The sequence below is a fragment of the Triticum aestivum genome, chromosome 2A (genome assembly GCF_018294505.1).
Source record: "Triticum aestivum cultivar Chinese Spring chromosome 2A, IWGSC CS RefSeq v2.1, whole genome shotgun sequence".
Taxonomy (NCBI): Eukaryota; Viridiplantae; Streptophyta; class Magnoliopsida; order Poales; family Poaceae; genus Triticum; species Triticum aestivum.
In genome coordinates this window covers 212,549,725-212,560,979 of record NC_057797.1, presented here as the reverse complement: position 1 = coordinate 212,560,979, position 11,255 = coordinate 212,549,725, and positions in this window count along the sequence as shown.

Genomic DNA, 11,255 nt, shown 5'->3' with positions numbered 1-11,255 from the left:
GGCGGCGGGCCAGTAGGATGGAGACACGTGGCGGCGGTGGGGGAGGAACCGGACGTGTCCGTCAGTGCCGATCTTGTCCGGCGGCACGCGAGGGGATTTTTAGGGTTTCGGGGGGAGAGGAAGATCCGGATTTCGGGGGGAGTTTAAATAGGCATGGAGGGAGCTAGGAGAGTCCAAATGAGGTGCGGTTTTCGGCCACGCGATTGTGATCGAACGCTCTAGATGATGGAGCAGAGTTAGGTGGGTTTTGGGCCAAATTGGAGGGGTGTTGGGCTGCAACACACACAAGGCCTTTTCGGTCCCTCGGTTAACCGTTGGAGTATCAAACGAAGTCCAAATGATACGAAACTTGACAGGCGGTCTACTGGTAGTAAACCAAGGCCGCTTGGCAAGTCTCGGTCCATTCCGGAAATGTTTAATCCCCACACACGAAAGAAAGCTAGAAATGACCATCGGAGGAGAACGAAGCGCCGGAATGCAAAACGGACAACGGTGAAAATGCTCGAATGCATGAGACGAACACGTATGCAAATGCAATGCACATGATGACATGATATGAGAAGCATGACAACGACAACAACACACAGAGACAAAACCCGAACCCGAGGAAATAAATATAACTTAGCGCCGGAAATGGCAAGAGTTGGAGTACAAATTGGGAAAGTTACATCCGGGGTGTTACACCCACCCTCGTGGGCAGCCCAAGACTCTCCTGGTCAATCTCCGATACTTTGTGGGATTCTTCTGGTCCAAAAATAAGTTCCGTGAAGTTTCAGGTCAATTGGACTCCATTTGATTTTCCTTTTCTGCGATACTCTAAAACAAGGAAAAAAACAGAAACTGGCACTGGGTTCTGGGTTAATAGGTTAGTCCCAAAAATAATATAAAAGTGTATAATAAAGCCCGTAAACATCCAAAACAGATAATATAATAGCATGGAACAATCAAAAATTATAGATACGTTGGAGACGTATCAATGTGTCTGGCGCGCTGATAGTCTTCGGCATTGCAAGGCGGGTTCTTCCTCCAAATACTTTAAAGCGTTTGATCCAAAGAGTTATACTCGGCTTTTCATTTAATGTCATACCCATTGGCTTCTACGCCTCCATTGCTTTGACTTCCACGTGTTGAGCGAACACAAAAGGTTAGAGTATTTTTGCACATAACACCCTGGCCATGTAAGAAAGGCATATATTTAAGTGGATTGGATCTCAGATGCCATCTCACACCAGGCGGAAAATCCTTAGAGCTTGCTAGGAGAAACCATTCCAACATGGTTAGCGTTCCCAGTTCTTCCTCCCGCCCCCATGGCTCTGAAAAAGGCGATTGGGAGAAATGTTAAGTATCCCATGACCAGCTGAGTAAGCTTCAAATGCAGGGATTCCTTCCCCCCGCGGATCTAGTCCTCGTTCGGGTAGGATTAACCTCCTTTACAGGCGAAGCCCTAGCGGAAAATTTCCCTAATCCAACCAGGGGGAGCGAGTGTGCTTCGTATCCTTCTTAATAGGAGGCGTCAGGTTTCCAGTCCACCCTTTCATCCGAGGTCTACTGGAGTACTACGGCCTCCAACTGCACAACCTCACTCCAGCCTCCATCCTGCATATCGCGGGTTTCATCGTTCTTTGCGAGCTATTCCTGGGCTGCGAGGCCCACTTTGATTTATGGAGGAAACTTTTCTGCCTCGTCCCTTGTACCCAAAAGGGTTCCATATTCGAGGTGGGCGGCGCCGAGATATGGCGCATAGCTGGGACCGGATACTTGTTCGGTACGCCGAAGAAGGCATCCGAAGAGTGGCCCTCGGAGTGGTTTTATATTGAAGATGTCGCTCTCCCCGACCCAGTCCGAGTGGGCCTTCCCGAATTTTCCAGTGCTCCATTGAGGAAACGCGACAGCTGGCATCCTTGGAGCCTCGAGCAGGAAGACAATGCAGAAGTTCAACAATTAATGGGCAAGATAAGTACACTTGTCTAGTCCGGATTATCAATAATCGAGGTAATGGGAATTTCCATAATGCGAGGTGTTCAACCACTTCAATTCAGAGGGCTCCCTATGTGGCACTCAATGGGGAAGATGACACCTCATGTTGCGGACAGAAGGGTCTGGACACCCCTGCCGCCATGGCTACAATATTGGTCGATCTGTATTAAGGGGAGAAAGAGGAGTTTACTCATCTTAAGCGCCAAGAGGGATTCCCCATGTACAATCCCCCTAGCTGGGTGAGTTTTAATCCCACCTCCTTAAACAATCCTTTCCCCGAGTCATGTTTAATTGACATTTACCCGTCCATTCTTAATAGGAATGGCGGAAGGCTATCGCAGAGATTTATAGTCCCGCTCCACAGCTGGAGGACCATAACCGGGACCTTGATCCCGGATTCGAAGAGGATCCAGACATATTTGTAGAACTCAAAGAGGGAGTCTTCTACCAAGCGAGCTATGACGACACAGAAGTGACCATCATGGCCGATTATCCCGGCCTCCTTCCTGCCTCACATGTAAGTAACCAGGAGACATCTCCTCCGAAAGAGCTTCCTCGTTATGCCTCACCCGCCGCACTGTCTCGTGCTCCAAAGGGGAGGTGCTAGGCGCGTCATGCCGCACCAGAGGCGTCTCATAAGAGAGCAGCGCCTACGCCGGGTAGGTCTTCAAAGAGGAAGGCAAATGACAACACGGTCGAGCCTTCATCAAAGAGGTATGGCTTTAAATATGCCCCCTGGCAGTCACATCGAACCATGACATTCCCCACTATGTTTTATCAGGAAGAGTGTTCACCGGACTATGTCTGGGGATTCTTCCGGTCACGCCTCCACTAGTCAGGTTCCAGACCCTGCCTCTAGGGCGGAGGCTGACACGGGAGCGACGTCGGATTATCCTCCTTCAGAGGATTCAGATAATGTATCCATCACGAACTATGAAGTGGAGAGTGCCATGAATCAGCGGCGCCGGAGGGCTGCTCTTTGCGACCCTGGTTTAACTAAAGAGGCGTTCAATGCCTTCAGCTTGGCTGATGCGTACATCCGAGCTGCTCGGGACGGGCTTGCCAGAGCCACTGACCAGCATTTGAAAGATATGCGGCTAAGTACACATTGTACAGATCTGGTAATCATGTACCAGTAGCCCCTGAGACTTGAAACAATTGAAACAACTGATTTAAGGATCATTGTATAATCAGGTACTCATAGAGAAGAACAACATGTTGTCTCATGAGCTGGAAAAGTGCCGGACTAAGCTAGCTGTTGTTACCGCTGAACTGGAGAAGTCCAAGGAGGCGCCGCCTGGTAATGTTCCCCTCCATCCGGAAAAAGTATAATCATGTACCCATAATGTGTATACTGTTGCATTTCCGATGACAGGATCAGCAGATCAACTGAAAGAGGAACTGAAAGTTGCACAGACGGGTAAACAAGAGGTCAAAAGGCGACTGGCCGCAGTCGAACATGTGTTAACACGAGTCAGGGATAATAAGAACAAGCTGCAGGATTCCAACACCCTACCGGGTGAAGATCTAAAAGATGTACGAGCCCAGCTAGCTGACGCCGTAAAGGAAAATAGGAAGCTACAAGGCGGCATATTCAGTATGCGTTTGAACTTACCTCCGTGTAATTCAGCAAAAAAATGAGCTGATAGATTTATGTCTGTAGGTATGCTGACTGGCCGTTCCGAAGAGGAAATGTTCAGATCTCAAGGCGATCTGCTGCAAGAGCTGTCCCAAGTGCACGAGCGGGCATGGCAAGAAATGCGGAGCATTGCCAAGGCTTTGTGGCCATCCGCCTCTCCTCCAGGAAGTATGGAGGAGCTTGTGAAGCTATTCCAGGGAGCTCGATAGCAATTTCGATTATGGAAGATATCGGCCTGCCGAGAAGGTGCGCGAGAGGCCTGGGCCATGGTAAAAACATGGTACACCAAGCTTGATCCGAATCTTATGGCCCGGGTCGGACCTCGGGGGTCAGATGGACAAGAAATTCGAGTTAGTTTGGTATATGACCAACTAAAGATAGCCGCCAAGTTTTCCCAGCAGGATTGTAAGCTAGACAGCCTGTTAGACGGCATAGAGGAAGAAGTTTTTGAGTCCAAGTGACTATGTACTTCAACTAACAAATTTTTCCCTAGCCGGATTGTAAAATGATTGTCATGGCAGACCTTTTCGCTTCGACCACCGGACCCGAAGATGCGGAGTGTTTCCGAATACTGGAGCGGCAATATAGTCCGGGTATGCGTGGAAACGAGGCGTAGGGGTCATAGTTGCTTGAACAGACAAGTTGTATCCAGCTAGCTATGTTAGATTACTTGTTGATTGTAAGAAACATCTTCCGGGGAGAATAGTTCCGTTAAGGGTTCCTTTCCCTGGGTGAACATGCGTTAGTATGCATGCCCGAACTGTGATTGAAGTATCACAATGCATGTAACATATGGGGGTTCACAATGTAATTAGGGTATAATGTCTTTAGTCCGCCGACCGAATATTCCCTTAAGAACACTAGCTTTGGGCTTCACCCAGTCTGAGGTACAAGTCCGGATGACCCAGCTGTAACAATCACAGAGGTGCTCCCTTTATGCCCTAGCCGAACAAACGGGAACGTAGGGCATAAGCACAAGAGGCAGGCAACCGAGCTTGGCAAAAACTTAAGTCATAAGAGTGTATATAATGGCGAAGAAAAGGTACATATGAGGAAAGGACACATATGTGGTGAGCTCGATGCTCGGAAAATAATAATAAGCTTCTGTAAAAGAAGCCCCCAGGTATTATGAGTGTATACATTTAAGGATGTGTACATCATAGGTGTGCGGTTTAGCAGCACAAGAGCTATAGAGCCGGAGAAAATTTTTAAAGAGAGAGAAAATGGAAACAAAGGGAGAAGAAGACGAACAAAGAGTATGGCTCTAGGCGTAGAATCTTCGGAGTTTGGAAGCATTCCACGGTTTCGGCTCTAAGCGATTGTCCGATGCATCACGCAGATGGTACGCTCCTCTGGTGAGAACTTCATCGATGATGAAGGGACCCTCCCACTTCGGCTTGAGTTTGTCCTTTTTCTTTTCTGGCAAGCGCAGGATGAGCTCACCAACATTATAAGTCTTGGCCTGCACTTCTCTACTTTGGTATCTGCGAGCCTGTTGTTGATAGAATGCAGATCGGGCTTTTGCAATGTCGCGCTCCTCCTCCAGGGCATCTAGACTGTCCTGCCGATCAAGCTTGGCCTCTCTCTCTTCATACAAGCGCACTCGAGGTGAGTCATGAATGATGTCGCAGGGCAAAACGGCCTCTGCGCCATACACCATGAAGATTGGTGTGTATCCGGTAGTGCGATTGGGCGTGGTCCGCAACCCCCAGAGTACGGAGTCGAGCTCCTTAACCCAGTGCTTGTCTGATTCTTTCAAGGACCGCACTTGTCTAGGCTTAATGCCGCTCATGATAAGACCATTAGCTCATTCGACTTGACCATTTGTTTGCGGTTGATAGATGGAGGCGTAATCGAGCTTAATGCCTGCACACTAGGTTTTCACTTCATCGGCTGTGAAATTGGAGCCGTTGATGGTGATGATGCTGTGTGGGACACCATAACGGTGCACGACACCAAATATAAAGTCCATCAATGGTCCGGCTTCGGCCGTTTTAACTGGTTTGGCCTCTATCCACTTGGTGAATTTATCTACCATGACTAGTAGATATTTTTTCTTATGGCTTCCTCCTTTAAGCGGTCCGACCATATCAAGCCCCCAGACCGCGGAAGGCCAAGTGATGGGGATTGTTTGTAGGGCGGTAGGCGGCATATGGCTTTGATTGGCGAATAGCTGGCATCTGACACAACGTTGGACAAGGTCCTGTGCATCTGCTCGGGCCGTCGGCCAAAAGAAACATGTACGAAAGGCTTTACTTATGAGGGCTTGAGCCACGGCGCGGTGACCACCGAGACCAGCATGGATTTCGGCCAGGAGCTGTCGTCCCTCTTCTTCGAAGATACATCTTTGAAGGACTCCGGTAACGCTTTTCTTGTAGAGCTCTCCGTCATGGACCTTGTAGGCTTTCGAGCATCGAATAATGCAGCGAGCCTAATTCTGATCCTCAGGGAGCTCTTGCCTATTAAGGTAGGCAAAGAATGGTTCGGTCCATGGGGCAATTACTGCCATTATTAGATGGGCCGATGGTGTTACTTCGGTGGCTGAGCCTCCGATGATATCGGTATTGTCTTCGGAATCTGGGGGTATAATCAGATTCGGACGGGTGTTGCTGCTCTCACCCTACCACACCACGGATGGCTTGGAGAGCCTTTCCAGAAAGATGTTAGGCGGGACGGGGTCATGCTTGGCGCCCATGCAAGCAAGGACATCCACCGCTTGATTACTTCTCGAGCCACATGATGAAACTCGAGTCCCTCGAACCGAGCTGGTATTTTAAATATGGCATTACGATAGGCCGCCATCTTCGGATCTTTGGCGTCGAAGTCTCCATTTATCTGGGATATTGCGAGATTTGAATCCCCGTGCACCTCCAGGCATTATATGCCCATGGAGGCAGCCATCGAAAGACCGTGCAATAAGGCCTCGTATTCGGCTGCATTGTTGGAGTCTGTGTATAATATTTGGAGTACGTACTAGACTGTGTCTCCAGTGGGGGACGTTAAGACGATGCCCGCTCCTAAGCCGACCAGCATTTTAGAGCCATCAAAGTGCATGACCCAGTTGGAATATGTACCGTACTCTTTAGGGAGTTCGGCCTCTGTCCATTGGCGACGAAGTCGGCCAATACTTGGGATTTAATGGCTCGGCGCGGTTTGTATGTTATATCGAATGGCAGGAGCTCAATGGCCCACTTGGCAATCCGGCCCGTAGCATTGCAGTTGTTTATTATGTCACTGAGTGGTACTTCGGAAGCCACCGTGATTGAGCACTGTTGGAAGTACTGTCGTAGCTTCTGGGATGCGATGAAGACCGCGTATGCTATCTTTTGGTAATGAGGGTACCGGGATTTGCATGGTGTGAGGACAGTTGATACATAGTATACCGGCTTCTTAAGTGGGAATTTGTGTTCATCCTCCTCTCGCTCAACGACGAGCACTGCACTCACCACCTGGTGTGTTGCACAGATGTATAATAACATCGGTTCACCAACGTTCAGCGCGGCCAGGATTGGGTTGCTTGCTAAAAGAGCCTTTATTTCTTCCAGTTCGGCCGTTGCCGCATCCGTCCACTCGAAGTGGTCGGTGCGTCAGAGAAGGCGATAAAGTGGCAATCCTTTTTCTTCTAGTCTGGAGATAAAGCGGCTTAAAGTTGCCACACATCCGGCTAGTTTTTGGACCTGTTTAAGGTTTGTGGGTGTAGTAAATTGTGACAAAGCTCGGATTTTAGCTGGATTTGCCTCAATTCCTCTATTGGAAATGATGAAGCCCAACAGTTTTCCAGCGGGAACACCGAAAACACACATTTCCGGATTGAACTTGATGTCATATGTGTGGAGGTTGTCGAATGTGAGACACAGGTCTTCTATTAATAACTCCACGTGCCTAGTCTTGATGACGACGTCATCCATGTATGCCTCAACTGTCTTGCCGATTTGTTTCTCCAGGCATGTTTGAATCATGCGTTGGTAGGTGGCGCCGGTGTTTTTAAGCCCGAAGGGCATAGTGTTGAAGCAGAAAGGACAGTATGGGGTAATGAATGCCGTTGCGGCTTGATCGGACTCCTTCATTTTGATTTGAAGGTATCCGGAGTATGCGTCGAGGAAACACAATGACTCGTGTCCTGCAGTAGCACCAATAATCTGATCGATGCGGGGGAGTTGGAAGGGATCCTTAGGGTAGGCGTTGTTGAGGTCTTCGAAATCGACGCACAGGCGCCATGATTTATCCTTCTTTGGCACCATCACCAGGTTTGCTAGCCAGTCTGGGTGTTTTATTTCTCTGATGAATCCGGCCTCGATTAACTTGGCCAGCTCCTCCCCCATAGCTTGTCGTTTGGGTTCAGAAAAGCACCGCAGTGTTTGCTTGATCGGCTTATATCCCTTCAATATATTGAGGTTGTGTTCGGCCAACCTGCGTGGGATTCCTGGCATATTAGAAGGGTGCCAGGCGAATATGTCCCAGTTCTCGTGCAGGAACACTCGTAGTGCGGTGTCAACCGTTGGGTCCAGCTGTGCCCCGATGGAAGCTATCTTCTTGGGGTCCATCGGGTGGACTAGAAATTTGACTATTTCGTCTGCTGGTTTGAAGGAGGTGGATTTGGGCCGCTAATCAAGGATTACGTCGTCCCTATCCACCATGGAGCATAGTGTGGTTAACTATTCGACCGCGAGGGCCTTGGACAGTGCCTCGAGGGCCAGGGACACGGTTTTGTTTTCGGCGCGGAGGGCTATGTCTGGGTCACTGGCGAGAGTGATAATACCGTTGGGCCCGGGCATCTTGAGCTTCATAAATTCATAATGAGGTATAGCTTGAAAGCGTGTGAATGCATCTCACCCCAACAGGGCGTGATATCCACTGTTGAAAGGGGCCGCTTGGAAGGTTATCTCTTCGGACCGATAGTTCTCCCGCGTGCCGAATACCACGTCGAGTGTAATTTTCCCCGTGCCGCGCCTCCCGACTGGGAATGATTCCTCGGAACGTCGTATTACTTTGCTCGATACGGCTCCTGTCTATTTCCATTTTATTGAGTGTGTCCTCGTAGATGAGGTTTAGTCCGCTGCCTCCGTCCATGAGCACTTTAGTGAGTCGAAAGCCATCCACAACTGGATTGAGGACCAAGGAGGCTGGTGCCCGGACTAACCGGAATTTTGGTTCATCACTGGCGTTGAAAGTTATGGCCATGTCGTTCCAGGGGTTTATCGTTGCGACTTGGCAGATTTCGGCGAGGTCGCGGAGTGCCCTCTTGCGCCGCTTGTTTGCAGAGAAAGTCTCGAAGACCGTCAATACTCTGAGGTCGTCATTCTTCGGGGGATGTTGCTCTGAGGTGTTTTTGGTGAGGATATCCTCGCCGCTCTTGGCCACTTGCCAGAGTATCCAACATGCTCTAAGGCTGTGGGTTGGTACGGTATCCGGTGTCGTGTGTATTTTACATGGCCTATCGAGCCATCCCTCCAGAATGGTTCCACGCCCTGTAATGGGCTTAGTTTTCTTCACTATGGGGTCGGGTGCCCCGTGAGGGTGCATCCTTTTTGCTCGCCAGAGGGGTTGAGTGGAGACCGGTGGTTCCCAGCGAGCTGTCTGAGTTTTTTAGGCACTTTCCATTGCGGAGTATTTCTGTACTATGGTTGCCAAGTCAGCGAAGTGTAATATGCGACGGCAGTAGATGGCGTTGAGCATTCCTTCGTCCGTGCAATTATTGCAGAATACTAAAATTGCGTCCTCGTCGCGGCAATCTTTAATCTTGTCTTTGACAAGGAGGAATCTGGCCCAAAAGTGATGGACTGTTTCCTCAGACTGCTGTCGTATGTACATGAGGTCGCATATATCCGTAGGGCCAAAATTTCTTAGCGAATGTTGCTCATTGTGGGTCAGTGGCTTTAAATCTGATCCCTGACCCAATTTGGAGTCTGGAGTTTGAAAAACTCCGAGCTTATTGGTTCGGGCTCCGGGATGTTAAATGATTTTCCAGGCTCGACTCCCGATCCTAGGTTTGGGGGCAGACAGGTATCCGGCTCTTTGAGCTTGGAAATTCGAACATAGCTCGTCCTCAACACAGGGGAAAAGTTGTTGTTTTGCTCCTCTACGACCGCTATCTGATGGGTGATCGTTGGAGATTTGATTTCTCTCTGATTGGGTTTAAGCCCAATCTGATCATAGTCTGTAGCGACCCTCATGGCGGCGATGCGGTCCAGGAGTTCGTTTAAAGACGATAACTTCGCCGGATCCATCCGTTTGGAGTATTCGGAGTCAACACAGAGACGATTTTCGATGACCCGAGAAGTCATCATCGGCTTGACAGCCGAACGGGCGGTCATGGTAAAGCCGCCCGACCGGAGGGTTTTGCCTGAGGCCAGGGCTCCTCCGGAGGTGATACTATCCTTGATGACAAGGCGCGCCATCAATCCTGTCTTCGACATCACAGCGGAACTCTCAATGAAAGCACCAATGTCGGTGTCAAAATCGGCGGATCTCGGGTGGGGGGTCCCGAACTGTGCGTCTAAGGTCGATGGTAACAGGAGACAGGGGACACGATGTTTACCTAGGTTCGGGCCCTCTTGATGAAGGTAATACCCTACTTCCTGCTTGATTGATCTTGATGAATATGATGATTACAAGAGTTGATCTACCACGAGATCGTAATGGCTAAACCCTAGATGTCTAGCCTGTGTGATTGTGATTGCCTTTATGGACTAAACCCTTCGGTTTATATAGACACAGGAGGGGCCTAGGGTTGTATAAAGTCGGTGTCGGTGTCAAAACCGGCGGATCTCGGGTAGGGGGTCCCAAACTATGCATCTAGGATCGATGGTAATAGGAGACGGGGGACACGATGTTTACCCAGGTTCGGGCCCTCTCTATGGAGGTAATACCTACTTCTTGCTTGATTGATCTTGATGAATATGAGTATTACAAGAGTTGATCTACCATGAGATCGTAATGGCTAAACCCTAGAAGTCTGGCCTATGAGTATATGGTCATGAATTTGTCCTAGCCGGACTATGCTCTCCGGTTTATATAGACACCAGAGAGATCTAGGGTTACATGAGGTCAGTTACATAAGAGGGAATCTTCATAATCGGTCACCTAGCTTGCCTTCCATGCCAAGTAGAGTCCAATCCGGACAAGGGTATATTCTTCAGTCTTCATGTCTTCATAGCCCATCAGTCCGGCCCATCGAATAACAGGCCGGACGCCCGAGGACCCCTTAGTCCAGGACTCCCTCAGTAGCCCCTGAACCTGGCTTCAATGACAAGGAGTCCGATGTGCAGATTGCCTTCGGCATTGCAAGGCGGGTTCCCCTTCGTCCGAACTTCAATATAGTCTTCGGAGATGATGGTTGTATCCGGACCTGTGTATATAATTGCAGAAAATACAATACTCCATGAGGCCAATCTGTAGACAATTGTTTACGGCACTGTACGTCTCGGGAAGCGGTTTTATTGGCACGTCTTGTCAAAGCAGAGATCGTGCCCCTTATTCACGGGATTTTCAATAATGCTGGCATGGGTAACCCAAGCATCCTCTGGGTACAACTCTTTGAGGATAGGGAAGTTTCGAGAGCCAGGAGGGGGCGCTCGATATTCTGGGCCTTTATATAGGGACCCGGACTTGTCTTTCTCTTCTGCACTTGCTTCTTCCT